Source organism: Lampetra fluviatilis, chromosome 24, assembly GCF_964198595.1.
Source record: "Lampetra fluviatilis chromosome 24, kcLamFluv1.1, whole genome shotgun sequence".
Lineage (NCBI taxonomy): Eukaryota > Metazoa > Chordata > Hyperoartia > Petromyzontiformes > Petromyzontidae > Lampetra > Lampetra fluviatilis.
The window spans coordinates 7,419,498-7,443,907 of record NC_136298.1 but is presented as its reverse complement, the minus strand read 5'-3'; the positions used below and the strand labels follow the sequence as shown (position 1 = coordinate 7,443,907).

The 24,410-nt window shown below is 44.3% G+C and overlaps 1 protein-coding gene and 29 non-coding genes across 30 annotated transcripts in view; 29 read left to right on the top strand and 1 right to left on the bottom strand.

The window, feature by feature from the left end:
- The window catches only part of LOC144941235 (F-box only protein 4-like), a 59,255-nt gene that overhangs the window by 23,146 nt on the left and 11,699 nt on the right, over positions 1-24,410 (top strand). The window lies entirely within an intron of this gene.
- Positions 3,928-3,999, top strand: TRNAQ-UUG (transfer RNA glutamine (anticodon UUG)). The gene has a single exon. It is a non-coding gene; the product is annotated as a tRNA-Gln (tRNA).
- Positions 4,691-4,762, top strand: TRNAQ-CUG (transfer RNA glutamine (anticodon CUG)). Its single transcript has one exon. It is a non-coding gene; the product is annotated as a tRNA-Gln (tRNA).
- Positions 5,071-5,142, top strand: TRNAQ-CUG (transfer RNA glutamine (anticodon CUG)). Its single transcript has one exon. It is a non-coding gene; the product is annotated as a tRNA-Gln (tRNA).
- Positions 5,562-5,633, top strand: TRNAQ-CUG (transfer RNA glutamine (anticodon CUG)). Its single transcript has one exon. It is a non-coding gene; the product is annotated as a tRNA-Gln (tRNA).
- Positions 7,459-7,530, top strand: TRNAQ-CUG (transfer RNA glutamine (anticodon CUG)). Its single transcript has one exon. It is a non-coding gene; the product is annotated as a tRNA-Gln (tRNA).
- TRNAQ-CUG (transfer RNA glutamine (anticodon CUG)) lies at positions 7,983-8,054 on the top strand. Its single transcript has one exon. It is a non-coding gene; the product is annotated as a tRNA-Gln (tRNA).
- TRNAQ-CUG (transfer RNA glutamine (anticodon CUG)) lies at positions 8,589-8,660 on the top strand. Its single transcript has one exon. It is a non-coding gene; the product is annotated as a tRNA-Gln (tRNA).
- TRNAQ-CUG (transfer RNA glutamine (anticodon CUG)) lies at positions 9,178-9,249 on the top strand. The gene has a single exon. It is a non-coding gene; the product is annotated as a tRNA-Gln (tRNA).
- Positions 9,784-9,855, top strand: TRNAQ-CUG (transfer RNA glutamine (anticodon CUG)). Its single transcript has one exon. It is a non-coding gene; the product is annotated as a tRNA-Gln (tRNA).
- TRNAQ-CUG (transfer RNA glutamine (anticodon CUG)) lies at positions 10,308-10,379 on the top strand. Its single transcript has one exon. It is a non-coding gene; the product is annotated as a tRNA-Gln (tRNA).
- TRNAQ-CUG (transfer RNA glutamine (anticodon CUG)) lies at positions 10,900-10,971 on the top strand. Its single transcript has one exon. It is a non-coding gene; the product is annotated as a tRNA-Gln (tRNA).
- On the top strand, positions 11,424-11,495 carry TRNAQ-CUG (transfer RNA glutamine (anticodon CUG)). The gene has a single exon. It is a non-coding gene; the product is annotated as a tRNA-Gln (tRNA).
- TRNAQ-CUG (transfer RNA glutamine (anticodon CUG)) lies at positions 13,321-13,392 on the top strand. Its single transcript has one exon. It is a non-coding gene; the product is annotated as a tRNA-Gln (tRNA).
- TRNAQ-CUG (transfer RNA glutamine (anticodon CUG)) lies at positions 13,845-13,916 on the top strand. The gene has a single exon. It is a non-coding gene; the product is annotated as a tRNA-Gln (tRNA).
- TRNAQ-CUG (transfer RNA glutamine (anticodon CUG)) lies at positions 14,451-14,522 on the top strand. The gene has a single exon. It is a non-coding gene; the product is annotated as a tRNA-Gln (tRNA).
- On the top strand, positions 14,975-15,046 carry TRNAQ-CUG (transfer RNA glutamine (anticodon CUG)). The gene has a single exon. It is a non-coding gene; the product is annotated as a tRNA-Gln (tRNA).
- TRNAQ-CUG (transfer RNA glutamine (anticodon CUG)) lies at positions 16,091-16,162 on the top strand. The gene has a single exon. It is a non-coding gene; the product is annotated as a tRNA-Gln (tRNA).
- On the top strand, positions 16,687-16,758 carry TRNAQ-CUG (transfer RNA glutamine (anticodon CUG)). The gene has a single exon. It is a non-coding gene; the product is annotated as a tRNA-Gln (tRNA).
- On the top strand, positions 17,066-17,137 carry TRNAQ-CUG (transfer RNA glutamine (anticodon CUG)). Its single transcript has one exon. It is a non-coding gene; the product is annotated as a tRNA-Gln (tRNA).
- On the top strand, positions 17,662-17,733 carry TRNAQ-CUG (transfer RNA glutamine (anticodon CUG)). Its single transcript has one exon. It is a non-coding gene; the product is annotated as a tRNA-Gln (tRNA).
- TRNAQ-CUG (transfer RNA glutamine (anticodon CUG)) lies at positions 18,186-18,257 on the top strand. Its single transcript has one exon. It is a non-coding gene; the product is annotated as a tRNA-Gln (tRNA).
- On the top strand, positions 18,778-18,849 carry TRNAQ-CUG (transfer RNA glutamine (anticodon CUG)). Its single transcript has one exon. It is a non-coding gene; the product is annotated as a tRNA-Gln (tRNA).
- TRNAQ-CUG (transfer RNA glutamine (anticodon CUG)) lies at positions 19,302-19,373 on the top strand. Its single transcript has one exon. It is a non-coding gene; the product is annotated as a tRNA-Gln (tRNA).
- On the top strand, positions 19,910-19,981 carry TRNAQ-CUG (transfer RNA glutamine (anticodon CUG)). Its single transcript has one exon. It is a non-coding gene; the product is annotated as a tRNA-Gln (tRNA).
- On the top strand, positions 20,516-20,587 carry TRNAQ-CUG (transfer RNA glutamine (anticodon CUG)). Its single transcript has one exon. It is a non-coding gene; the product is annotated as a tRNA-Gln (tRNA).
- On the top strand, positions 21,122-21,193 carry TRNAQ-CUG (transfer RNA glutamine (anticodon CUG)). Its single transcript has one exon. It is a non-coding gene; the product is annotated as a tRNA-Gln (tRNA).
- TRNAQ-CUG (transfer RNA glutamine (anticodon CUG)) lies at positions 21,646-21,717 on the top strand. The gene has a single exon. It is a non-coding gene; the product is annotated as a tRNA-Gln (tRNA).
- Positions 22,370-22,441, top strand: TRNAQ-UUG (transfer RNA glutamine (anticodon UUG)). Its single transcript has one exon. It is a non-coding gene; the product is annotated as a tRNA-Gln (tRNA).
- TRNAQ-CUG (transfer RNA glutamine (anticodon CUG)) lies at positions 23,210-23,281 on the bottom strand. The gene has a single exon. It is a non-coding gene; the product is annotated as a tRNA-Gln (tRNA).

Sequence of the window (24,410 nt, the reverse complement as noted above, 5' to 3'; positions counted from 1 at the left end):
AATACAGTATATAATTTAATGTTGGGTTTATCTATGGCAGTATATAGTACGGTATATGCTCGGTTGATGTAAGAGAATAAAGTTTAGATGGAAGCATATTATATAACTTTTACGACGTAGTATTGTAATGTATTACTTGCTGTTAGTAACTCAGCTTATTGTAGAGTATAGTAAGTATACTGATGGTGCTATGCAGTTTATATTTTAGTCTTTGTATGTAGTTTATACCTTAGTTTTCTACGGTGTTGTTTAGTTACTGCAGCTACATATCATTGGCATTCCTTTCCTTTGTTAATGCTAATCCCTGCACCCCCCCTTGGTGCTCTTGATCCTGCATAGTGCGTGGGCATGGTATGACTTTGAAGCCCCCCCGCCCCCCTGCGCATTTCCCATGTATATGCTAAACTCATCTTGATATGCACATTCTTTTTGTTAAGGCGCTCTTCTACCACCCCCAACCCAGCTTATATGTAAGTTCCTAGCTTGAAGTGTCTCATTCTTCACCTGAGGACGGCTGCTTGCGTTGTGGCCGAAACGTCGTGAGAATTGTTTCATTTTATTATGTTTTATTTTTATTATTTTATTACTTCCCTTCTACGTGACTTTACCGAAAAAACCAAGAAGAAGAATAATGCTACTTCCAACGTTTTTTAAGAATGAGTGGTTGCTGTTAAGAGATTATGAAGTTAGTAGGTCAAGTGTGCCGGTTCCAGAGTGGAATGGTTATTAGCACTCAGGACTCTGAATCCTGCGAACTAAGTTCATATCTCGGTTGTAACCCCGCCATGTTTAAAAACATTTTTGTTGTTGTAGTTTTGTCATTAAAATCACGAGATGTGAGTTTTAATATGACTTCAGGATCTAAGGCAGCCTGACTGTTGAGTAAACAGTGAGTGCTGTGCTCCCAAAATTACTCCACATGACAACCACTAAATCTGCAATCACTGATCAATTCCTAGATGCCACGGTTACACCGAACCCATATCCCCTCTGTATTTTGCTCTATTTGCCTTCACTTTCTTTCATTTCTGACGTACGTAATGAGTCTGCTTCATCAGTTGGTTCCATATTGTAATGGTTTGTACTCAGGACTTTGAATCCTGCTATCTGAGTTCAAACCTCGGTGGAACGAAGCCGTGTTTAAAAAATGTTTTTTGTAGTTTTGTCATAATTAAAATCACGAGTTCTGAGTTAACACGTTCCTTCGGAGTGGGCAGGTAGGAACTTGTTTGGACAGCGCATTCGTGCACGACAGACAGACAAATAATCCCGGGTGGGCAGTGTGGAACCTCTTGTTCCTACCTGTATAAGTGTAGTGTATCGTGTAGTGTATCGTGTTGTGTATAGTGTAGTGTGTAGGTTAAACGTTGAGTTTTATAAGGGCACCACGGGGTGACCAGCCCCTCCCCACCCTCCCCTCGCCACCCAACCCCACCCCTCCCACCCACCCCCCACCCTCCCCTCCCCATATGCACGACAGACAGATACGTAAATAATCCCTGTTCCTACCTGTAATATGCATTGTCATATAATACTTCGTAATTTTTTTTTATTGGGGGGGTTAATTTTAATGCTTCATGTTAACCTAGAAATGCATTAACGTGTTTTATCTTTTACAAGGAATACATTAGATTTTTTGGACAAACTGAATCACCTTAAGCCTGGGAATGTTGAAAGAAACACGAGGCAAAAAGATCCGCTTTTTTCTTTTCAAGGCTTCCATTTTATGAATGGAGCCACCCTCCCCCATCTTCTTGTTTTTTTCGGTAAAGTCACGTAGAAGGGAAGTAATAAAATAATAAAAATAAAACATAATAAAATGAAACAATTCTCACGACGTTTCGGCCACAACGCAAGCAGCCGTCATCAGGTGAAGAATGAGACACTTCAAGCTAGGAACTTACATATAAGCTGGGTTGGGGGTGGTAGAAGAGCGCCTTAACAAAAAGAATGTGCATATCAAGATGAGTTTAGCATATACATGGGAAATGCGCAGGGGGCGGGGGGGCTTCAAAGTCATACCATGCCCACGCACTATGCAAGATCAAGAGCACCAAGGGGGGGGTGCAGGGATTAGCATTAACAAAGGAAAGGAATGCCAATGATATGTAGCTGCAGTAACTAAACAACACCGTAGAAAACTAAGGTATAAACTACATACAAAGACTAAAATATAAACTGCATAGCACCATCAGTATACTTACTATACTCTACAATAAGCTGAGTTACTAACAGCAAGTAATACATTACAATACTACGTCGTAAAAGTTATATATGCTTCCATCTAAACTTTATTCTCTTACATCAACCGAGCATATACCGTACTATATACTGCCATAGATAAACCCAACATTAAATTATATACTGTATTGCAATAAACCACATTTCAATATAACACTATGTATTATTCTACCTACCCTAATGTGTATCAAAATGGTTTATTACGTCCTTCCAATGATTGCTAAGCCAGAATCCATCTTCTCGATTAAAATTGTCTCTGTGTTTGTATATGTGGATCGCCTCATGAACGAATCTCTCATGATAGCCAGGTGGCTTGCAGAGAACCTCTGTCTTGGAGAAGTCAATGTCATGTGAGCCCACTGAGTTGTAACAGTGATCTGCCACGGCTGAGGTGTTTGTCCTACCGTGTTTCAGGTCAGCTTTATGTTCACGGATGCGGTCCGAGACATGTCGTTTGGTTTGTCCAATGTAACTGCTACCACAGAGGCAACTTAGTTTGTAGACACCAGGGTGCTGTATGTCTGGAACCACATCTTTTACAGACGGTACCAGATCACGGATTTTACGTACTGTGTTGAATCGGACCTGGATCTTGTGTTTAATCAGGATTTTGGAGATCTTTTTTGTGACCCCAGCAATGTAAGGTAAGGTGATGGTCTTGAAAGGCTCCTCAACAGGATCCTTCTTGATGGTTGGAGAGATGGCTTTGCGGATTGTGTAGTCGGAGTAACCATTAGCCTTAAGAGCTTGGCGTATGTGTTTGAGTTCACTAGAAATGTGTTCATGGTCGGATATGCATTGGGCTCTATGATATAGAGTCTTGATGAGGGAATTCTTCTGGGATGGATGGTGGTGGGAATCCGGTTTTAGATAAGCGTCCGTATGGGTGGATTTCCTGTAGACAGAGTGGCTCATTGAACCATCAGGTCTCCTTTTGATTAGGACATGCAAAAAGGGTAGCTTGCCATCTTTTTCGACTTCCATGGTGAATCTGATGGCTGGGTGTATGGAATTGATGTGGTCAAGAAATTGGTCTAGAGCAGGCCGGCCATGTGGCCAGATGACAAAAGTGTCGTCTACGTACCTCTTCCATAAGGTCGGGCGTAGAGTGGTAGTCTGGATGGCGTCCGTCTCAAATTTCTCCATGAAGATGTTAGCTACAACCGGAGATAGGGGGAGCCCATTGGGGTGCCTTCAATTTGCCCACCCTCCCCCAGTTCCATTTTGTGAATGAAACATCGCCCGTCTCCTCATTGGCCCGAGTCGCGGCAGTTCGCCCCCCCCCTACCACTAACCCCTCCCCCCTCAACCAACCCCAATCCACCGCTCCCATTGGTCGGCGCCCCCGAGCCAATGGGAGGGCTCTGGTGGGGCGGAGCCATGCACGACAGACAAACAGACAAATAATCCCTGGTGGGTAGTGTACAACTGTTGTTCCTACCTGTATTATTTTAGCTGAATATGCTTCAGGACCTAAGGCAGCCTGACTGTTGAATCAGCAGTGAGTGCTCCCAAAATCACTCCACGTGACAACCACGAGATCTACAATCACTGATCTGATTTCCAACATCGTGCTCAATTCCTCGATGCCATGGTTACACCTGCCCATATCCCCTCTGTATTTTGCTCTATTTGCCTTCACTTTTTATCAATTCTCACTTGTGTAATGAGCCTGGCTCATCAGTTGGTTCCATGGTACAATGGTTAGCACTCAGGACTTTGAATCCTGCGATCCGAGTTCAAATCTCGGTGGAGCCTGATATGCTTTTTTATTATGATATTCCTCGTAATATGGATTAAATCCTGTTTCGAATGTAATTTGCAGGCCATTTCGCCCTTGAGGAGGAGCTTCATAGCTCAATGGGCAATGAACACTTTGATTTTTTTTGTTTTTACACGAGTTAACTATTCTTCTTTGGAATGTTGAAGTGAATCATGGTTGCCCAACACACTGAGCTCTCATGCATTGTTCGTGACCTACAGGTTGATTCAGGGCTCAGCAACAATGTTTAAACAATGGGGAGAGAGAAACTACTGCAGGGAGAGTGAATAGTACTGCAACCATGGGTGGTGGTTCCATCGTGAAATGCTTAGCACACAGGACTCTGATTCCTGCAATCCGAGTTCAAATTCTCGGTGGGACCTCACTATGTTTTGACGAATCTTTGTTTTATAGTTTTTCCATAATTAAAATTCCGAGTTATTATTTCAACTGAATATGGTTCAGGTTCTAAGGCAGCCTGATTGTTGAGTCAACCGTGAGTGCTGTGCTCACAAAAGCACTCCACATGGCAACCACTAAATCTGCAATCACTGATCTGAATTCCAACATCCTGCTCAATTCCTAAATGCCACGATTTTCCCTGCCCGCATCCCCTCTGTCATTTGGTTAAATTTGCCTTCTCTTTCTCTCAATTCTCACTCGTGTAATAATCACAGGTTATCAGTTGGTTCCATGGTGTAATGGTTAGCACTCAGGACTCTGAATCCTGTGATCCGAGTTCAAATCTCGGTGGGACCTTCCCATCATTTGACGAATATTTTTTATTGTACTTTTGTTATAATTAAAATCACGAGTTCTGAGTTATTATTTTAACCGAATATGCTTCAGCATCTAAGGCAGCCTGACTGTTGAGTCATCAGTGAGTGCTCCGAAAATCACTCATCATGATAACCACTAAATCTGCAATCACTGATCTGAATTACCACATCGTGCTCAATTCCTAGATGCCACGGTTACACCTAACCCATCGCCCCTCTGTAATTGGGCTCTATTTGTCTTAACTTTTTCTCAATTCTCACTTGTGTAATGAGCCCAGTTCATCAGTTGGTTCCATGGTGTAATGGTTAGCACTCAGGACTCTGAATCCTGCGATCCGAGTTCAAATCTCGGTGGGACCTTCCCATAATTTTACGAATATTTTTATTGTACTTTCGTTACAATTAAAATCTTGAGTTCTGAGTAAACGCGTTCCTTCGGAGTGGGTAGTTAGGAACTTGGTTGGATAGCGCATTCATGCATGACAAACAGACAAATTATCCCTGGTGGGCAGTGTGGAACTGTTGTTCCTACCTGTATTATTTTAACTGAATATGCTTCAGGATCTAAGGCAGCTTGACTGTTGAGTCATCAGTGAGTGCTCCGAAAATCACTCATCATGATAACCACTAAATCTGCAATCACTGATCTGAATTACCACATCGTGCTCAATTCCTAGATGCCACGGTTACACCTAACCCATCGCCCCTCTGTAATTGGGCTCTATTTGTCTTAACTTTTTCTCAATTCTCACTTGTGTAATGAGCACAGATGACCAGTTGGTTCCATGGTGTAATGGTTAGCACTCAGGACTCTGAATCCTGCGATCCGAGTTCAAATCTCGGTGGGACCTTCTCATAATTTTACGAATATTTATATTGTACTTTCGTTACGATTAAAATCTTGAGTTCTGAGTTAACGCGTTCTTTCGGAGTGGGCAGGGAGGAACTTGGTTCAACCAATCCGGGAGCGTACATGTTTGGGAGGGGCGCACCTCTGGTTGGCTGCTGGCTCGCGGTCACGTGACGCACTTCAACCAATCCGAGAGCGTACATTTTTGGGAGGGGCTATGCACGACAGACAGACAAATAATCACTGATGGGCAGTGTGGAACTGTTGTTCCTACCTGTATTATTTTAACTGAATATGCTTCAGGATCTAAGGCAGCCTGACTGTTGAGTCATCAGTGAGTGCTCCAAAAATCACTCATCATGATAACCACTAAATCTGTAATCACTGATCTGAATTACCACATCGTGCTTAATTCCTAGATGCCACGGTTACACCTAACCCAGGGGTCTGCAACCTTTAAGACATAAAGAGCCACTTGGACCCGTTTCCGAAGGAAAAAATAAACTGGGAGCCGCAAAACCATTGCAACTATTAAAACAAATATAACACTGCATATATTGTTTCTTACCTTATTGCTATATACAGGATCGTGCAGTCAGCTGTCAATCTGAATAAAAAAATGACTTTTTCACTTAACAATGTAAAATATATTTTTGCAAATTAATAGCTAAATTACCTGGTTAATGGGATTTTTGCTCCTGAACCTCAGTGCACAGTGTCTGCACATCAGGGCTGTAAGACGTCACCTTCATTTTCACACAGGCTTGCAAGCTGTCATCTGTGAGGCGTGATCGATGTTTGTTTTTAATATAGTTCATGTTGGAGAAGACCTCCTCACATACATATGTGGAGCCGAAGATCGACAGGACTCCAAATGCATACTTTTTCATGTTTATATAAGTGTTGGGGATGGCATTCCATGTTTCGAATACAAGTTTGTCCTGTTTGGGAAGGTTTTCAATATCACTCCATTTATGATTCTGAGCCAGAATGGCCTTCTGACGGGCAACATCCTCAAGAGTAGCGGTCAAGCATTTGAACTTGGACACCCATATATCTTTGTCGGCTATATCGGCCAGTTCCATCTCAGGATCAGGTTGACTTACACCTGCAAATGCAGTCATATTCAATAGGGATGGATCGATCGCCAGGGGATTGACAGGGAAGGATAATGTCGTTTTTTCCTCTCTGAACTCACAGAATCGTTTCCCAAACGAACTTTGCATTGTGGTGATTGCAGACTTGAAATATTCCAAATTTATCGTATCATGACTTTGTTTGAACTCTCTCAAAGAGGGAAAGTGAGACAGTGTACCTCTCTGTAAATCTTTGACAAACACTGTCAACTTGCGCTCGAATGCCAAAACCTCCTCCAGCATGTGCAGGGCTGTGCCTCCTTTCCCCTGAAGGGTTGTATTTAGCGTGTTTAGATGTGCTGTCATGTCTACCATAAAATGTAATTTTTCCAGCCACTCTGGCTGTTCCAGCTCAGCAAAGGTGAGCTCTTTGCTGCCCAGGAAGGTTTTTACTTCTTCCAAACATGTGACAAAGCAACGGCAACGTTATTGCCTGTCACCGGGCGGGCAGTGTGGAGCGGAGCGGCGACCTGTCAGCAGCGGCAACGCCAGAGCAGGTGTCACAGTGCGCCTCCTCCCCTCGCTAGCATCCGCCCCGGAGCCGCGGTCAAGGTTCAAAAGAGCCGCATGCGGCTCCGGAGCCGCAGGTTGCCGACCCCTGACCTAACCCATCACCCCTCTGTAATTGGGCTCTATTTGTCTTGACTTTTTCTCAATTCTCACTTGTGTAACGATCCCAGTGCATCAGTTGGTTCCATGGTGTAATGGTTAGCACTCAGGACTCTGAATCCTGCGATCCGAGTTCAAAGCTCGGTGGGACCTTCCCATAATTTTACGAATATTTATATTGTACTTTCGTTACAATTAAAATCTTGAGTTCTGCGTTAACGCGTTCTTTCGGAGTGGGCAGGGAGGAACTTGGTTCAACCAATCCGAGAGCGTACATTTTTGGGAGGGGCTATGCACGACAGACAGACAAATAATCCCTGATGGGCAGTGTGGAACTGTTGTTCCTACCTGTATTATTTTAACTAAATATGCTTCAGGATCTAAGGCAGCCTTACTGTTGAGTCAGCAGTGAGTGCTCCCAAAATCACTCCACATGACAACCACTAAATCTGCAATCACTGATCTGAATTCCCTACATGGTGCTCAATCGTGCTGAATTACTATATGCCACGATTATACCTGCCCACATCTCGACTGTCATTTCGTTCTGTTTTCATTCTCTTTCTCTCAGTTTTCACTCGTGTAATGAGCACAGATGACCAGTTGGTTCCATGGTGTAATGCTTAGCACTCAGGACTCTGAATCCTGCGATCCGAGTTCAAATCTCGGTGGGACCTTCCCATAATTTTACGAATATTTATATTGTACTTTCGTTACGATTAAAATCTTGAGTTCTGAGTTAACGCGTTCTTTCGGAGTGGGCAGGGAGGAACTTGGTTCAACCAATCCGGGAGCGTACATGTTTGGGAGGGGCGCACCTCTGGTTGGCTGCTGGCTCGCGGTCACGTGACGCACTTCAACCAATCCGAGAGCGTACATTTTTGGGAGGGGCTATGCACCACAGACAGACAGACAAATAATCACTGATGGGCAGTGTGGAACTGTTGTTCCTACCTGTATTATTTTAACTGAATATGCTTCAGGATCTAAGGCAGCCTTACTGTTGAGTCAGCAGTGAGTGCTCCCAAAATCACTCCACATGACAACCACTAAATCTGCAATCACTGATCTGAATTCCCTACATGGTGCTCAATCGTGCTGAATAACTATATGCCACGATTATACCTGCCCACATCTCGACTGTCATTTCGTTCTATTTTCATTCTCTTTCTCTCAGTTTTCACTCGTGTAATGAGCACAGATGACCAGTTGGTTCCATGGTGTAATGGTTAGCACTCAGGACTCTGAATCCTGCGATCCGAGTTCAAATCTCGGTGGGACCTTCCCATAATTTTACGAATATTTATATTGTACTTTCGTTACAATTAAAATCTTGAGTTCTGAGTTGGAGTGGGCAGGGAGGAACTTGGTTCAACCAATCCGGGAGCGTACATGTTTGGGAGGGGCGCACCTCTGGTTGGCTGCTGGCTCGCGGTCACGTGACGCACTTCAACCAATCCGAGAGCGTACATTTTTGGGAGGGGCTATGCACGACAGACAGACAAATAATCACTGATGGGCAGTGTGGAACTGTTGTTCCTACCTCTATTATTTTAACTGAATATGCTTCAGGATCTAAGGCAGCCTGACTGTTGAGTCATCAGTGAGTGCTCCAAAAATCACTCATCATGATAACCACTAAATCTGTAATCACTGTTCTGAATTACCTACATGGTGCTCAATCGTGCTGAATTACTATATGCCACGATTATACCTGCCCACATCTCGACTGTCATTTCGTTCTATTTTCATTCTCTTTCTCTCAGTTTTCACTCGTGTAATGAGCACAGATGACCAGTTGGTTCCATGGTGTAATGGTTAGCACTCAGGACTCTGAATCCTGCGATCCGAGTTCAAATCTCGGTGGGACCTTCCCATAATTTTACGAATATTTATATTGTACTTTCGTTACGATTAAAACCTTGAGTTCTGAGTTAACGCGTTCTTTCGGAGTGGGCAGGGAGGAACTTGGTTCAACCAATCCGGGAGCGTACATGTTTGGGAGGGGCGCACCTCTGGTTGGCTGCTGGCTCGCGGTCACGTGACGCACTTCAACCAATCCGAGAGCGTACATTTTTGGGAGGGGCTATGCACGACAGACAGACAGACAAATAATCCCTGGTGGGCAGTGTGGAACTGTTGTTCCTACTTGTATTATTTTAACTGAATATGCTTCAGGATCTAATGCAGCCTGACTGTTGAGTCATCAGTGAGTGCTCCAAAAATCACTCCACATGACAACCACTAAATCTGCAATCACTGATCTGAATTCCCTACATGGTGCTCAATCGTGCTGAATTACTATATGCCACGATCATACCTGCCCACATCTCGACTGTCATTTCGTTCTATTTTCATTCTCTTTCTCTCAGTTTTCACTCGTGTAATGAGCACAGATGACCAGTTGGTTCCATGGTGTAATGGTTAGCACTCAGGACTCTGAATCCTGCGATCCGAGTTCAAATCTCGGTGGGACCTTCCCATAATTTTACGAATATTTATATTGTACTTTCGTTAGAATTAAAATCTTGAGTTCTGAGTTAACGCGTTCTTTCGGAGTGGGCAGGGAGGAACTTGGTTCAACCAATCCGAGAGCGTACATTTTTGGGAGGGGCTATGCACGACAGACAGACAAATAATCCCTGATGGGCAGTGTGGAACTGTTGTTCCTACCTGTATTATTTTAACTAAATATGCTTCAGGATCTAAGGCAGCCTTACTGTTGAGTCAGCAGTGAGTGCTCCCAAAATCACTCCACATGACAACCACTAAATCTGCAATCACTGATCTGAATTCCCTACATGGTGCTCAATCGTGCTGAATTACTATATGCCACGATTATACCTGCCCACATCTCGACTGTCATTTCGTTCTATTTTCATTCTCTTTCTCTCAGTTTTCACTCGTGTAATGAGCACAGATGACCAGTTGGTTCCATGGTGTAATGGTTAGCACTCAGGACTCTGAATCCTGCAATCCGAGTTCAAATCTCGGTGGGACCTTCCCATAATTTTACGAATATTTATATTGTACTTTCGTTACAATGAAAATCTTGAGTTCTGAGTTAACGCGTTCTTTCGGAGTGGGCAGGGAGGGACTTGGTTCAACCAATCCGGGAGCGTACATGTTTGGGAGGGGCGCACCTCTGGTTGGCTGCTGGCTCGCGGTCACGTGACGCACTTCAACCAATCCGAGAGCGTACATTTTTGGGAGGGGCTATGCACGACAGACAGACAAATAATCACTGATTGGCAGTGTGGAACTGTTGTTCCTACCTCTATTATTTTAACTGAATATGCTTCAGGATCTAAGGCAGCCTGACTGTTGAGTCATCAGTGAGTGCTCCAAAAATCACTCATCATGATAACCACTAAATCTGTAATCACTGTTCTGAATTACCACATCGTGCTTTATTCCTAGATGCCACGGTTACACCTAACCCATCACCCCTCTGTAATTGGGCTCTATTTGTCTTGACTTTTTCTCAATTCTCACTTGTGTAACGAGCCCAGTGCATCAGTTGGTTCCATGGTGTAATGGTTAGCACTCAGGACTCTGAATCCTGCGATCCGCGTTCAAATCTCGGTGGGACCTTCCCATAATTTTACGAATATTTATATTGTACTTTCGTTACAATTAAAATCTTGAGTTCTGCGTTAACGCGTTCTTTCGGAGTGGGCAGGGAGGAACTTGGTTCAACCAATCCGAGAGCGTACATTTTTGGGAGGGGCTATGCACGACAGACAGACAAATAATCCCTGATGGGCAGTGTGGAACTGTTGTTCCTACCTGTATTATTTTAACTAAATATGCTTCAGGATCTAAGGCAGCCTTACTGTTGAGTCAGCAGTGAGTGCTCCCAAAATCACTCCACATGACAACCACTAAATCTGCAATCACTGATCTGAATTCCCTACATGGTGCTCAATCGTGCTGAATTACTATATGCCACGATTATACCTGCCCACATCTCGACTGTCATTTCGTTCTATTTTCATTCTCTTTCTCTCAGTTTTCACTCGTGTAATGAGCACAGATGACCAGTTGGTTCCATGGTGTAATGGTTAGCACTCAGGACTCTGAATCCTGCGATCCGAGTTCAAATCTCGGTGGGACCTTCTCATAATTTTACGAATATTTATATTGTACTTTCGTTACGATTAAAATCTTGAGTTCTGAGTTAACGCGTTCTTTCGGAGTGGGCAGGGAGGAACTTGGTTCAACCAATCCGGGAGCGTACATGTTTGGGAGGGGCGCACCTCTGGTTGGCTGCTGGCTCGCGGTCACGTGACGCACTTCAACCAATCCGAGAGCGTACATTTTTGGGAGGGGCTATGCACGACAGACAGACAAATAATCACTGATGGGCAGTGTGGAACTGTTGTTCCTACCTGTATTATTTTAACTGAATATGCTTCAGGATCTAAGGCAGCCTGACTGTTGAGTCATCAGTGAGTGCTCCAAAAATCACTCATCATGATAACCACTAAATCTGTAATCACTGATCTGAATTACCACATCGTGCTTAATTCCTAGATGCCACGGTTACACCTAACCCAGGGGTCTGCAACCTTTAAGACATAAAGAGCCACTTGGACCCGTTTCCGAAGGAAAAAATAAACTGGGAGCCGCAAAACCATTGCAACTATTAAAACAAATATAACACTGCATATATTGTTTCTTACCTTATTGCTATATACAGGATCGTGCAGTCAGCTGTCAATCTGAATAAAAAAATGACTTTTTCACTTAACAATGTAAAATATATTTTTGCAAATTAATAGCTAAATTACCTGGTTAATGGGATTTTTGCTCCTGAACCTCAGTGCACAGTGTCTGCACATCAGGGCTGTAAGACGTCACCTTCATTTTCACACAGGCTTGCAAGCTGTCATCTGTGAGGCGTGATCGATGTTTGTTTTTAATATAGTTCATGTTGGAGAAGACCTCCTCACATACATATGTGGAGCCGAAGATCGACAGGACTCCAAATGCATACTTTTTCATGTTTATATAAGTGTTGGGGATGGCATTCCATGTTTCGAATACAAGTTTGTCCTGTTTGGGAAGGTTTTCAATATCACTCCATTTATGATTCTGAGCCAGAATGGCCTTCTGACGGGCAACATCCTCAAGAGTAGCGGTCAAGCATTTGAACTTGGACACCCATATATCTTTGTCGGCTATATCGGCCAGTTCCATCTCAAGATCAGGTTGACTTACACCTGCAAATGCAGTCATATTCAATAGGGATGGATCGATCGCCAGGGGAGTGACAGGGAAGGATAATGTCGTTTTTTCCTCTCTGAACTCACAGAATCGTTTCCCAAACGAACTTTGCATTGTGGTGATTGCAGACTTGAAATATTCCAAATTTATCGTATCATGACTTTGTTTGAACTCTCTCAAAGAGGGAAAGTGAGACAGTGTACCTCTCTGTAAATCTTTGACAAACACTGTCAACTTGCGCTCGAATGCCAAAACCTCCTCCAGCATGTGCAGGGCTGTGCCTCCTTTCCCCTGAAGGGTTGTATTTAGCGTGTTTAGATGTGCTGTCATGTCTACCATAAAATGTAATTTTTCCAGCCACTCTGGCTGTTCCAGCTCAGCAAAGGTGAGCTCTTTGCTGCCCAGGAAGGTTTTTACTTCTTCCAAACATGTGACAAAGCAACGGCAACGTTATTGCCTGTCACCGGGCGGGCAGTGTGGAGCGGAGCGGCGACCTGTCAGCAGCGGCAACGCCAGAGCAGGTGTCACAGTGCGCCTCCTCCCCTCGCTAGCATCCGCCCCGGAGCCGCGGTCAAGGTTCAAAAGAGCCGCATGCGGCTCCGGAGCCGCAGGTTGCCGACCCCTGACCTAACCCATCACCCCTCTGTAATTGGGCTCTATTTGTCTTGACTTTTTCTCAATTCTCACTTGTGTAACGATCCCAGTGCATCAGTTGGTTCCATGGTGTAATGGTTAGCACTCAGGACTCTGAATCCTGCGATCCGAGTTCAAATCTCGGTGGGACCTTCCCATAATTTTACGAATATTTATATTGTACTTTCGTTACAATTAAAATCTTGAGTTCTGCGTTAACGCGTTCTTTCGGAGTGGGCAGGGAGGAACTTGGTTCAACCAATCCGAGAGCGTACATTTTTGGGAGGGGCTATGCACGACAGACAGACAAATAATCCCTGATGGGCAGTGTGGAACTGTTGTTCCTACCTGTATTATTTTAACTAAATATGCTTCAGGATCTAAGGCAGCCTTACTGTTGAGTCAGCAGTGAGTGCTCCCAAAATCACTCCACATGACAACCACTAAATCTGCAATCACTGATCTGAATTCCCTACATGGTGCTCAATCGTGCTGAATTACTATATGCCACGATTATACCTGCCCACATCTCGACTGTCATTTCGTTCTGTTTTCATTCTCTTTCTCTCAGTTTTCACTCGTGTAATGAGCACAGATGACCAGTTGGTTCCATGGTGTAATGGTTAGCACTCAGGACTCTGAATCCTGCGATCCGAGTTCAAATCTCGGTGGGACCTTCCCATAATTTTACGAATATTTATATTGTACTTTCGTTACGATTAAAATCTTGAGTTCTGAGTTAACGCGTTCTTTCGGAGTGGGCAGGGAGGAACTTGGTTCAACCAATCCGGGAGCGTACATGTTTGGGAGGGGCGCACCTCTGGTTGGCTGCTGGCTCGCGGTCACGTGACGCACTTCAACCAATCCGAGAGCGTACATTTTTGGGAGGGGCTATGCACCACAGACAGACAGACAAATAATCACTGATGGGCAGTGTGGAACTGTTGTTCCTACCTGTATTATTTTAACTGAATATGCTTCAGGATCTAAGGCAGCCTTACTGTTGAGTCAGCAGTGAGTGCTCCCAAAATCACTCTACATGACAACCACTAAATCTGCAATCACTGATCTGAATTCCCTACATGGTGCTCAATCGTGCTGAATAACTATATGCCACGATTATACCTGCCCACATCTCGACTGTCATTTCGTTCTATTTTCATTCTCTTTCTCTCAGTTTTCACTCGTGTAATGAGCACAGATGACCAGTTGGTTCCATGGTGTAATGGTTAGCACTCAGGACTCTGAATCCTGCGATCCGAGTTCAAATCTCGGTGGGACCTTCCCATAATTTTACGAATATTTATATTGTACTTTCGTTACAATTAAAATCTTGAGTTCTGAGTTAACGCGTTCTTTCGGAGTGGGCAGGGAGGAACTTGGTTCAACCAATCCGAGAGCGTACATTTTTGGGAGGGGCTATGCACGACAGACAGACAAATAATCCCTGATGGGCAGTGTGGAACTGTTGTTCCTACCTGTATTATTTTAACTAAATATGCTTCAGGATCTAAGGCAGCCTTACTGTTGAGTCAGCAGTGAGTGCTCCCAAAATCACTCCACATGACAACCACTAAATCTGCAATCACTGATCTGAATTCCCTACATGGTGCTCAATCGTGCTGAATTACTATATGCCACGATTATACCTGCCCACATCTCGACTGTCATTTCGTTCTATTTTCATTCTCTTTCTCTCAGTTTTCACTCGTGTAATGAGCACAGATGACCAGTTGGTTCCATGGTGTAATGGTTAGCACTCAGGACTCTGAATCCTGCAATCCGAGTTCAAATCTCGGTGGGACCTTCCCATAATTTTACGAATATTTATATTGTACTTTCGTTACAATGAAAATCTTGAGTTCTGAGTTAACGCGTTCTTTCGGAGTGGGCAGGGAGGAACTTGGTTCAACCAATCCGGGAGCGTACATGTTTGGGAGGGGCGCACCTCTGGTTGGCTGCTGGCTCGCGGTCACGTGACGCACTTCAACCAATCCGAGAGCGTACATTTTTGGGAGGGGCTATGCACGACAGACAGACAAATAATCACTGATGGGCAGTGTGGAACTGTTGTTCCTACCTCTATTATTTTAACTGAATATGCTTCAGGATCTAAGGCAGCCTGACTGTTGAGTCATCAGTGAGTGCTCCAAAAATCACTCATCATGATAACCACTAAATCTGTAATCACTGTTCTGAATTACCACATCGTGCTTTATTCCTAGATGCCACGGTTACACCTAACCCATCACCCCTCTGTAATTGGGCTCTATTTGTCTTGAATTTTTCTCAATTCTCACTTGTGTAACGAGCCCAGTGCATCAGTTGGTTCCATGGTGTAATGGTTAGCACTCAGGACTCTGAATCCTGCGATCCAAGTTCAAATCTCCGTGGGACCTTCCCATAATTTTACGAATATTTAAATTGTACTTTCGTTACAATTAAAATCTTGAGTTCTGCGTTAACGCGTTCTTTCGGAGTGGGCAGGGAGGAACTTGGTTCAACCAATCCGAGAGCGTACATTTTTGGGAGGGGCTATGCACGACAGACAGACAAATAATCCCTGATGGGCAGTGTGGAACTGTTGTTCCTACCTGTATTATTTTAACTAAATATGCTTCAGGATCTAAGGCAGCCTTACTGTTGAGTCAGCAGTGAGTGCTCCCAAAATCACTCCACATGACAACCACTAAATCTGCAATCACTGATCTGAATTCCCTACATGGTGCTCAATCGTGCTGAATTACTATATGCCACGATTATACCTGCCCACATCTCGACTGTCATTTCGTTCTATTTTCATTCTCTTTCTCTCAGTTTTCACTCGTGTAATGAGCACAGATGACCAGTTGGTTCCATGGTGTAATGGTTAGCACTCAGGACTCTGAATCCTGTGATCCGAGTTCAAATCTCGGTGGGACCTTCCCATAATTTTACGAATATTTATGTTGTGCTTTCGTTACGATTAAAATCTTGAGTTCTGAGTTAACGCGTTCTTTCGGAGTGGGCAGGGAGGAACTTGGTTCAACCAATCCGGGAAGCGTACATGTTTGGGAGGGGCGCACCTCTGGTTGGCTGCTGGCTCGCGGTCACGTGACGCACTTCAACCAATCCGAGAGCGTACATTTTTGGGAGGGGCTATGCACGACAGACAGACAGACAAATAATCCCTGGTGGGCAGTGTGGAACTGTTGTTCCTACCTGTATTATTTTAACTGATTATGCTTCAGGATCTAATGCAGCCTGACTGTTGAGTCATCAGTGAGTGCTCCAAAAATCACTCATCATGGCAACCACTAAATCTGCAATCACTGATCTGAATTCCAACATCCTGCTCAATTCCTAAATGCCACGATTTTCCCTGCCCGCATCCCCTCTGTCATTTGGTTAAATTTGCCTTCTCTTTCTCTCAATTCTCACTCGTGTAATAATCACAGGTTATCAGTTGGTTCCATGGTGTAATGGTTAGCACTCAGGACTCTGAATCCTGTGATCCGAGTTCAAATCTCGGTGGGACCTTCCCATCATTTGACGAATATTTTTATTGTACTTTTGTTATAATTAAAATCACGAGTTCTGAGTTATTATTTTAACCGAATATGCTTCAGCATCTAAGGCAGCCTGACTGTTGAGTCATCAGTGAGTGCTCCGAAAATCACTCATCATGATAACCACTAAATCTGCAATCACTGATCTGAATTACCACATCGTGCTCAATTCCTAGATGCCACGGTTACACCTAACCCATCGCCCCTCTGTAATTGGGCTCTATTTGTCTTAACTTTTTCTCAATTTTCACTTGTGTAATGAGCCCAGCTCATCAGTTGGTTCCATGGTGTAATGGTTAGCACTCAGGACTCTGAATCCTGCGATCCGAGTTCAAATCTCGGTGGGACCTTCCCATAATTTTACGAATATTTATATGGTACTTTTGTTGCAATTAAAATCTTGAGTTCTGAGTTAACACGTCCCTTCGGAGTGGGCAGGTAGGAACTTGGTTCAACCAATCCGGGAGCGTACATGTTTGGGAGGGGCGCACCTCTGGTTGGCTGCTGGCTCGCGGTCACGTGACGCACTTCAACCAATCCGAGAGCATACATTTTTGGGAGGGGCTATGCACGACAGACAGACAGACAAATAATCACTGATGGGCAGTGTGGAACTGTTGTTCCTACCTGTATTATTTTAACTGAATATGCTTCAGGATCTAAGGCAGCCTGACTGTTGATTCATCAGTGAGTGCTCCAAAAATCACTCATCATGATAACCACTAAATCTGTAATCACTGATCTGAATTACCACATCGTGCTTAATTCCTAGATGCCACGGTTACACCTAACCCATCACCCCTCTGTAATTGGGCTCTATTTGTCTTGACTTTTTCTCAATTCTCACTTGTGTAACGAGCCCAGTGCATCAGTTGGTTCCATGGTGTAATGGTTAGCACTCAGGACTCTGAATCCTGCGATCCGCGTTCAAATCTCGGTGGGACCTTCCCATAATTTTACGAATATTTATATTGTACTTTCGTTACAATTAAAATCTTGAGTTCTGCGTTAACGCGTTCTTTCGGAGTGGGCAGGGAGGAACTTGGTTCAACCAATCCGAGAGCGTACATTTTTGGGAGGGGCTATGCACGACAGACAGACAAATAATCCCTGATGGGTAGTGTGGAACTGTTGTTCCTACCTGTATTATTTTAACTAAATATGCTTCAGGATCTAAGGCAGCCTTACTGTTGAGTCAGCAGTGAGTGCTCCCAAAATCACTCCACATGACAACCACTAAATCTGCAATCACTGATCTGAATTCCCTACATGGTGCTCAATCGTGCTGAATTACTATATGCCACGATTATACCTGCCCACATCTCGACTGTCATTTCGTTCTATTTTCATTCTCTTTCTCTCAGTTTTCACTCGTGTAATGAGCACAGATGACCAGTTGGTTCCATGGTGTAATGGTTAGCACTCAGGACTCTGAATCCTGCGATCCGAGTTCAAATCTCGGTGGGACCTTCTCATAATTTTACGAATATTTATATTGTACTTTCGTTACGATTAAAATCTTGAGTTCTGAGTTAACGCGTTCTTTCGGAGTGGGCAGGGAGGAACTTGGTTCAACCAATCCGGGAGCGTACATGTTTGGGAGGGGCGCACCTCTGGTTGGCTGCTGGCTCGCGGTCACGTGACGCACTTCAACCAATCCGAGAGCGTACATTTTTGGGAGGGGCTATGCACGACAGACAGACAAATAATCACTGATGGGCAGTGTGGAACTGTTGTTCCTACCTGTATTATTTTAACTGAATATGCTTCAGGATCTAAGGCAGCCTGACTGTTGAGTCATCAGTGAGTGCTCCAAAAATCACTCATCATGATAACCACTAAATCTGTAATCACTGATCTGAATTACCACATCGTGCTTAATTCCTAGATGCCACGGTTACACCTAACCCATCACCCCTCTGTAATTGGGCTCTATTTGTCTTGACTTTTTCTCAATTCTCACTTGTGTAACGATCCCAGTGCATCAGTTGGTTCCATGGTGTAATGGTTAGCACTCAGGACTCTGAATCCTGCGATCCGAGTTCAAATCTCGGTGGGACCTTCCCATAATTTTACGAATATTTATATTGTACTTTCGTTACAATTAAAATCTTGAGTTCTGCGTTAACGCGTTCCTTCGGAGTGGGCAGGGAGGAACTTGGTTCAACCAATCCGAGAGCGTACATTTTTGGGAGGGGCTATGCACGACAGACAGACAAATAATCCCTGATGGGCAGTGTGGAACTGTTGTTCCTACCTGTATTATTTTAACTAAATATGCTTCAGGATCTAAGGCAGCCTTACTGTTGAGTCAGCAGTGAGTGCTCCCAAAATCACTCCACATGACAACCACTAAATCTGCAATCACTGATCTGAATTCCCTACATGGTGCTCAATCGTGCTGAATTACTATATGCCACGATTATACCTGCCCACATCTCGACTGTCATTTCGTTCTGTTTTCATTCTCTTTCTCTCAGTTTTCACTCGTGTAATGAGCACAGATGACCAGTTGGTTCCATGGTGTAATGGTTAGCACTCAGGACTCTGAATCCTGAGATCCGAGTTCAAATCTCGGTGGGACCTTCCCATAATTTTACGAATATTTATATTGTACTTTCGTTACGATTAAAATCTTGAGTTCTGAATTAACGCGTTCTTTCGGAGTGGGCAGGGAGGAACTTGGTTCAACCAATCCGGGAGCGTACATGTTTGGGAGGGGCGCACCTCTGGTTGGCTGCTGGCTCGCGGTCACGTGAAGCAACTCTCAACCAATCCGAGAGGGTACATTTTTGGGAGGGGCTATGCACCACAGACAGACAGACAAATAATCACTGATGGGCAGTGTGGAAATGTTGTTCCTACCTGTATTATTTTAACTGAATATGCTTCAGGATCTAAGGCAGCCTTACTGTTGAGTCAGCAGTGAGTGCTCCCAAAATCACTCCACATGACAACCACTAAATCTGCAATCACTGATCTGAATTCCCTACATGGTGCTCAATCGTGCTGAATAACTATATGCCACGATTATACCTGCCCACATCTCGACTGTCATTTCGTTCTATTTTCATTCTCTTTCTCTCAGTTTTCACTCGTGTAATGAGCACAGATGACCAGTTGGTTCCATGGTGTAATGGTTAGCACTCAGGACTCTGAATCCTGCGATCCGAGTTCAAATCTCGGTGGGACCTTCCCATAATTTTACGAATATTTATATTGTACTTTCGTTACAATTAAAATCTTGAGTTCTGAGTTAACGCGTTCTTTCGGAGTGGGCAGGGAGGAACTTGGTTCAACCAATCCGGGAGCGTACATGTTTGGGAGGGGCGCACCTCTGGTTGGCTGCTGGCTCGCGGTCACGTGACGCACTTCAACCAATCCGAGAGCGTACATTTTTGGGAGGGGCTATGCACGACAGACAGACAGACAAATAATCACTGATGGGCAGTGTGGAACTGTTGTTCCTACCTGTATTATTTTAACTGAATATGCTTCAGGATCTAATGCAGCCTGACTGTTGAGTCATCAGTGAGTGCTCCAAAAATCACTCCACATGACAACCACTAAATCTGCAATCACTGATCTGAATTCCCTACATGGTGCTCAATCGTGCTGAATTACTATATGCCACGATCATACCTGCCCACATCTCGACTGTCATTTCGTTCTATTTTCATTCTCTTTCTCTCAGTTTTCACTCGTGTAATGAGCACAGATGACCAGTTGGTTCCATGGTGTAATGGTTAGCACTCAGGACTCTGAATCCTGCGATCCGAGTTCAAATCTCGGTGGGACCTTCCCATAATTTTACGAATATTTATATTGTACTTTCGTTACAATTAAAATCTTGAGTTCTGAGTTAACGCGTTCTTTCGGAGTGGGCAGGGAGGAACTTGGTTCAACCAATCCGGGAGCGTACATGTTTGGGAGGGGCGCACCTCTGGTTGGCTGCTGGCTCGCGGTCACGTGACGCACTTCAACCAATCCGAGAGCGTACATTTTTGGGAGGGGCTATGCACGACAGACAGACAGACAAATAATCACTGATGGGCAGTGTGGAACTGTTGTTCCTACCTGTATTATTTTAACTGAATATGCTTCAGGATCTAATGCAGCCTGACTGTTGAGTCATCAGTGAGTGCTCCAAAAATCACTCCACATGACAACCACTAAATCTGCAATCACTGATCTGAATTCCCTACATGGTGCTCAATCGTGCTGAATTACTATATGCCACGATCATACCTGCCCACATCTCGACTGTCATTTCGTTCTATTTTCATTCTCTTTCTCTCAGTTTTCACTCGTGTAATGAGCACAGATGACCAGTTGGTTCCATGGTGTAATGGTTAGCACTCAGGACTCTGAATCCTGCGATCCGAGTTCAAATCTCGGTGGGACCTTCCCATAATTTTACGAATATTTATATTGTACTTTCGTTACAATTAAAATCTTGAGTTCTGAGTTAACGCGTTCTTTCGGAGTGGGCAGGGAGGAACTTGGTTCAACCAATCCGAGAGCGTACATTTTTGGGAGGGGCTATGCACGACAGACAGACAAATAATCCCTGATGGGCAGTGTGGAACTGTTGTTCCTACCTGTATTATTTTAACTAAATATGCTTCAGGATCTAAGGCAGCCTTACTGTTGAGTCAGCAGTGAGTGCTCCCAAAATCACTCCACATGACAACCACTAAATCTGCAATCACTGATCTGAATTCCCTACATGGTGCTCAATCGTGCTGAATTACTTTATGCCACGATTATACCTGCCCACATCTCGACTGTCATTTCGTTCTATTTTCATTCTCTTTCTCTCAGTTTTCACTCGTGTAATGAGCACAGATGACCAGTTGGTTCCATGGTGTAATGGTTAGCACTCAGGACTCTGAATCCTGCGATCCGAGTTCAAATCTCGGTGGGACCTTCCCATAATTTTACGAATATTTATATTGTACTTTCGTTACAATTAAAATCTTGAGTTCTGAGTTAACGCGTTCTTTCGGAGTGGGCAGGGAGGAACTTGGTTCAACCAATCCGGGAGCGTACATTTTTGGGAGGGGCTATGCACGACAGACAGACAGACAAATAATCCCTGGTGGGCAGTGTGGAACTGTTGTTCCTACCTGTATTATTTTAACTGAATATGCTTCAGGATCTAATGCAGCCTGACTGTTGAGTCATCAGTGAGTGCTCCAAAAATCACTCAGATTTAGTGGTTGTCATGTGGAGTGATTTTGGGAGCACAGCACTCACTGTTGACTCAACAGTCAGGCTGCATTAGATCCTGAAGTCATATTAAAACTCACATCTCGTAATTTTAATGACAAAACTACAACAAAAATGTTTTTTAAACATGGCGGGGTTACAACCGAGACGTGAACATAGTTCACAGGATTTAGAGTCCTGAGTGCTAATAACCATTATAACCGGCACACTTGCCCTACTAACTTCATAATCTCTTAACAGCAACCACTCATTCTTAAAAAAAGTTGGAAGCAGCATTATTATTTTAATGATTTAATACAATTGATTGAACCCACTCTCGTGTTGACTGTGTAACAAGATTGCAGTGTGAAGGTTCCATGGTGTAATGGTTAGCACTCAGGACTTTGAATCCTGCGATCCGAGTTCAAATCTCGGTGGAACCAATCCATGTTTACAAAAATGCTTTTGGTAGTTGTTTCAATAATTGGGATCACGAGTTCTTAGTAATTATTTAAACATATATTTCGTTTTATAGGTAGGAACAATATGTTCCACACTGCTCACCAGTGATTTTTTTGTCAGTATGTCGTGCATAAATATATATAATATAAACAGCTCTTTGATTGGTGGAGACCTCCTGCCGGGTACGGAGAGGGGAGGTGGCCTAAGGGAGGAGGGTCAGGGGAGGGGCCTAAGGAAGGGGGGAGACAGGAGAGGGGCCTGAGGGGGGGGGGAGTCAGAGGAGGGGCCTAAGGATATGGGGGGGTGTCAGGGGAGCAGCCTAAGGGAGGGGGGGTCAGGGGAGGAGCCTAAGGGAGGGGGGGTCAGCGGAGGGGCCTGAGGGAGGGGGGGTCAGGGGAGGGGCCTAAGGGACGGGCCGATAGTTAAGGGGGCTGGCTACCTGGCTACCTAAAGTCAAGTTATCGTTTATACAGCAGGTAGGAACAACAGTTCCACACTGTCCATCAGGGATTATTTGTCTGTCTGTCGTGCATAGCCCCTCCCAAAAATGTACGCTCTCGGATTGGTTGAAGTGCGTCACGTGACCGCGAGCCAGCAGTCAACCAGAGGTGCGCCCCTCCCAAACATGTACGCTCCCGGATTGGTTGAACCAAGTTCCTACCTGCCCACTCCGAAGGAACGCGTTAACTCAGAACTCAAGATTTTTATTGTAACAAAAGTACTATATAAATATTCGTAAAATTATGGGAAGGTCCCACCGAGATTTGAACTCGGATCGCAGGATTCAGAGTCCTGAGTGCTAACCATTACACCATGGAACCAACTGATGAACTGGGCTCATTACACAAGTGAGAATTGAGAAAAAGTTAAGACAAATAGAGCCCAATTACAGAGGGGCGATGGGTTAGGTGTAACCGTGGCTGTCTGTCGTGCATAGCCCCGCCCAAACACGTACGCTCTTGGATTGGTTGAATTGCGTCACGTGACCGCGAGCCAGCAGCCAACCAGAGGTGCGCCCCTCCAAAACATGTACGCTCCCGGATTGGTTGAACCAAGTTTCTACCTGCCCACTCCTAAGGAACGCGTTTTCGGTAAAGTCACGTAGGTAGAAATAAAACAAAAATCACGACGTGTCGATAGCAACACGAGCTATCGTTTTTAGGTGAGGCAGCAGACATCGTGCTGCTGGCAGCAGACATCGCGGCAATCGCGATTTTCACCTGAACACGATCGCTTGTGTTGCTATTGAAACGTCGTGATAATGTTTCTTTATTTCTACCTACGTGACTTTACCGAAAGAACCTGAGAGTATAGATTCCTGCAGTCACGAAAGCTTTAAATCAAGAATGTTTCAGCTTCTAAGGCGGACTGAATAATGAGTCAACATTGAGTCCTGTCCCCCCAAAATCACTCCGCATGACAATCACTAAATCTGCAATCACTGATCTGAATTTCAACATCGTGCTGAATTACTATATGCCACAGTTACACCTGCCCATGTCCCCTCTGTCGTTTGGCTCGATTTGCCTTCACTTTTTCTCAATTCTCACTTGTGTAATGAGACGAGTTCATAAGGTGGTTCCTGGTGTAATGGTTAGCACTCAGGAATCTGAATACTGCAATTTGATCAAATCTTAAATTTAATAAAATCTTAAATTTATAGGTTTTTCATGAAAATCAGGAGATTTGCGTTTTGATTTTGACTCAACATGATTCAGTTTCTAAGACATCCTACTTGCTAAGTAAAAAGTGAGAGAAATTAGCTCAATTGTTATTTGCCACGATGACACCTGCCCATATCCCTCCTGTCGTGTGTCGCAACTCTCTCTGCTTTCCCACTTGTGTCGTGTTTACGAGGTGGTTCCATTGTGTTATGGTTCGCGCTCAGGGCTCTGAATCCTTCAATTTGAGTTCCAGTCTCAGCGGGTTCTTCCAAAACGTTGGCATACG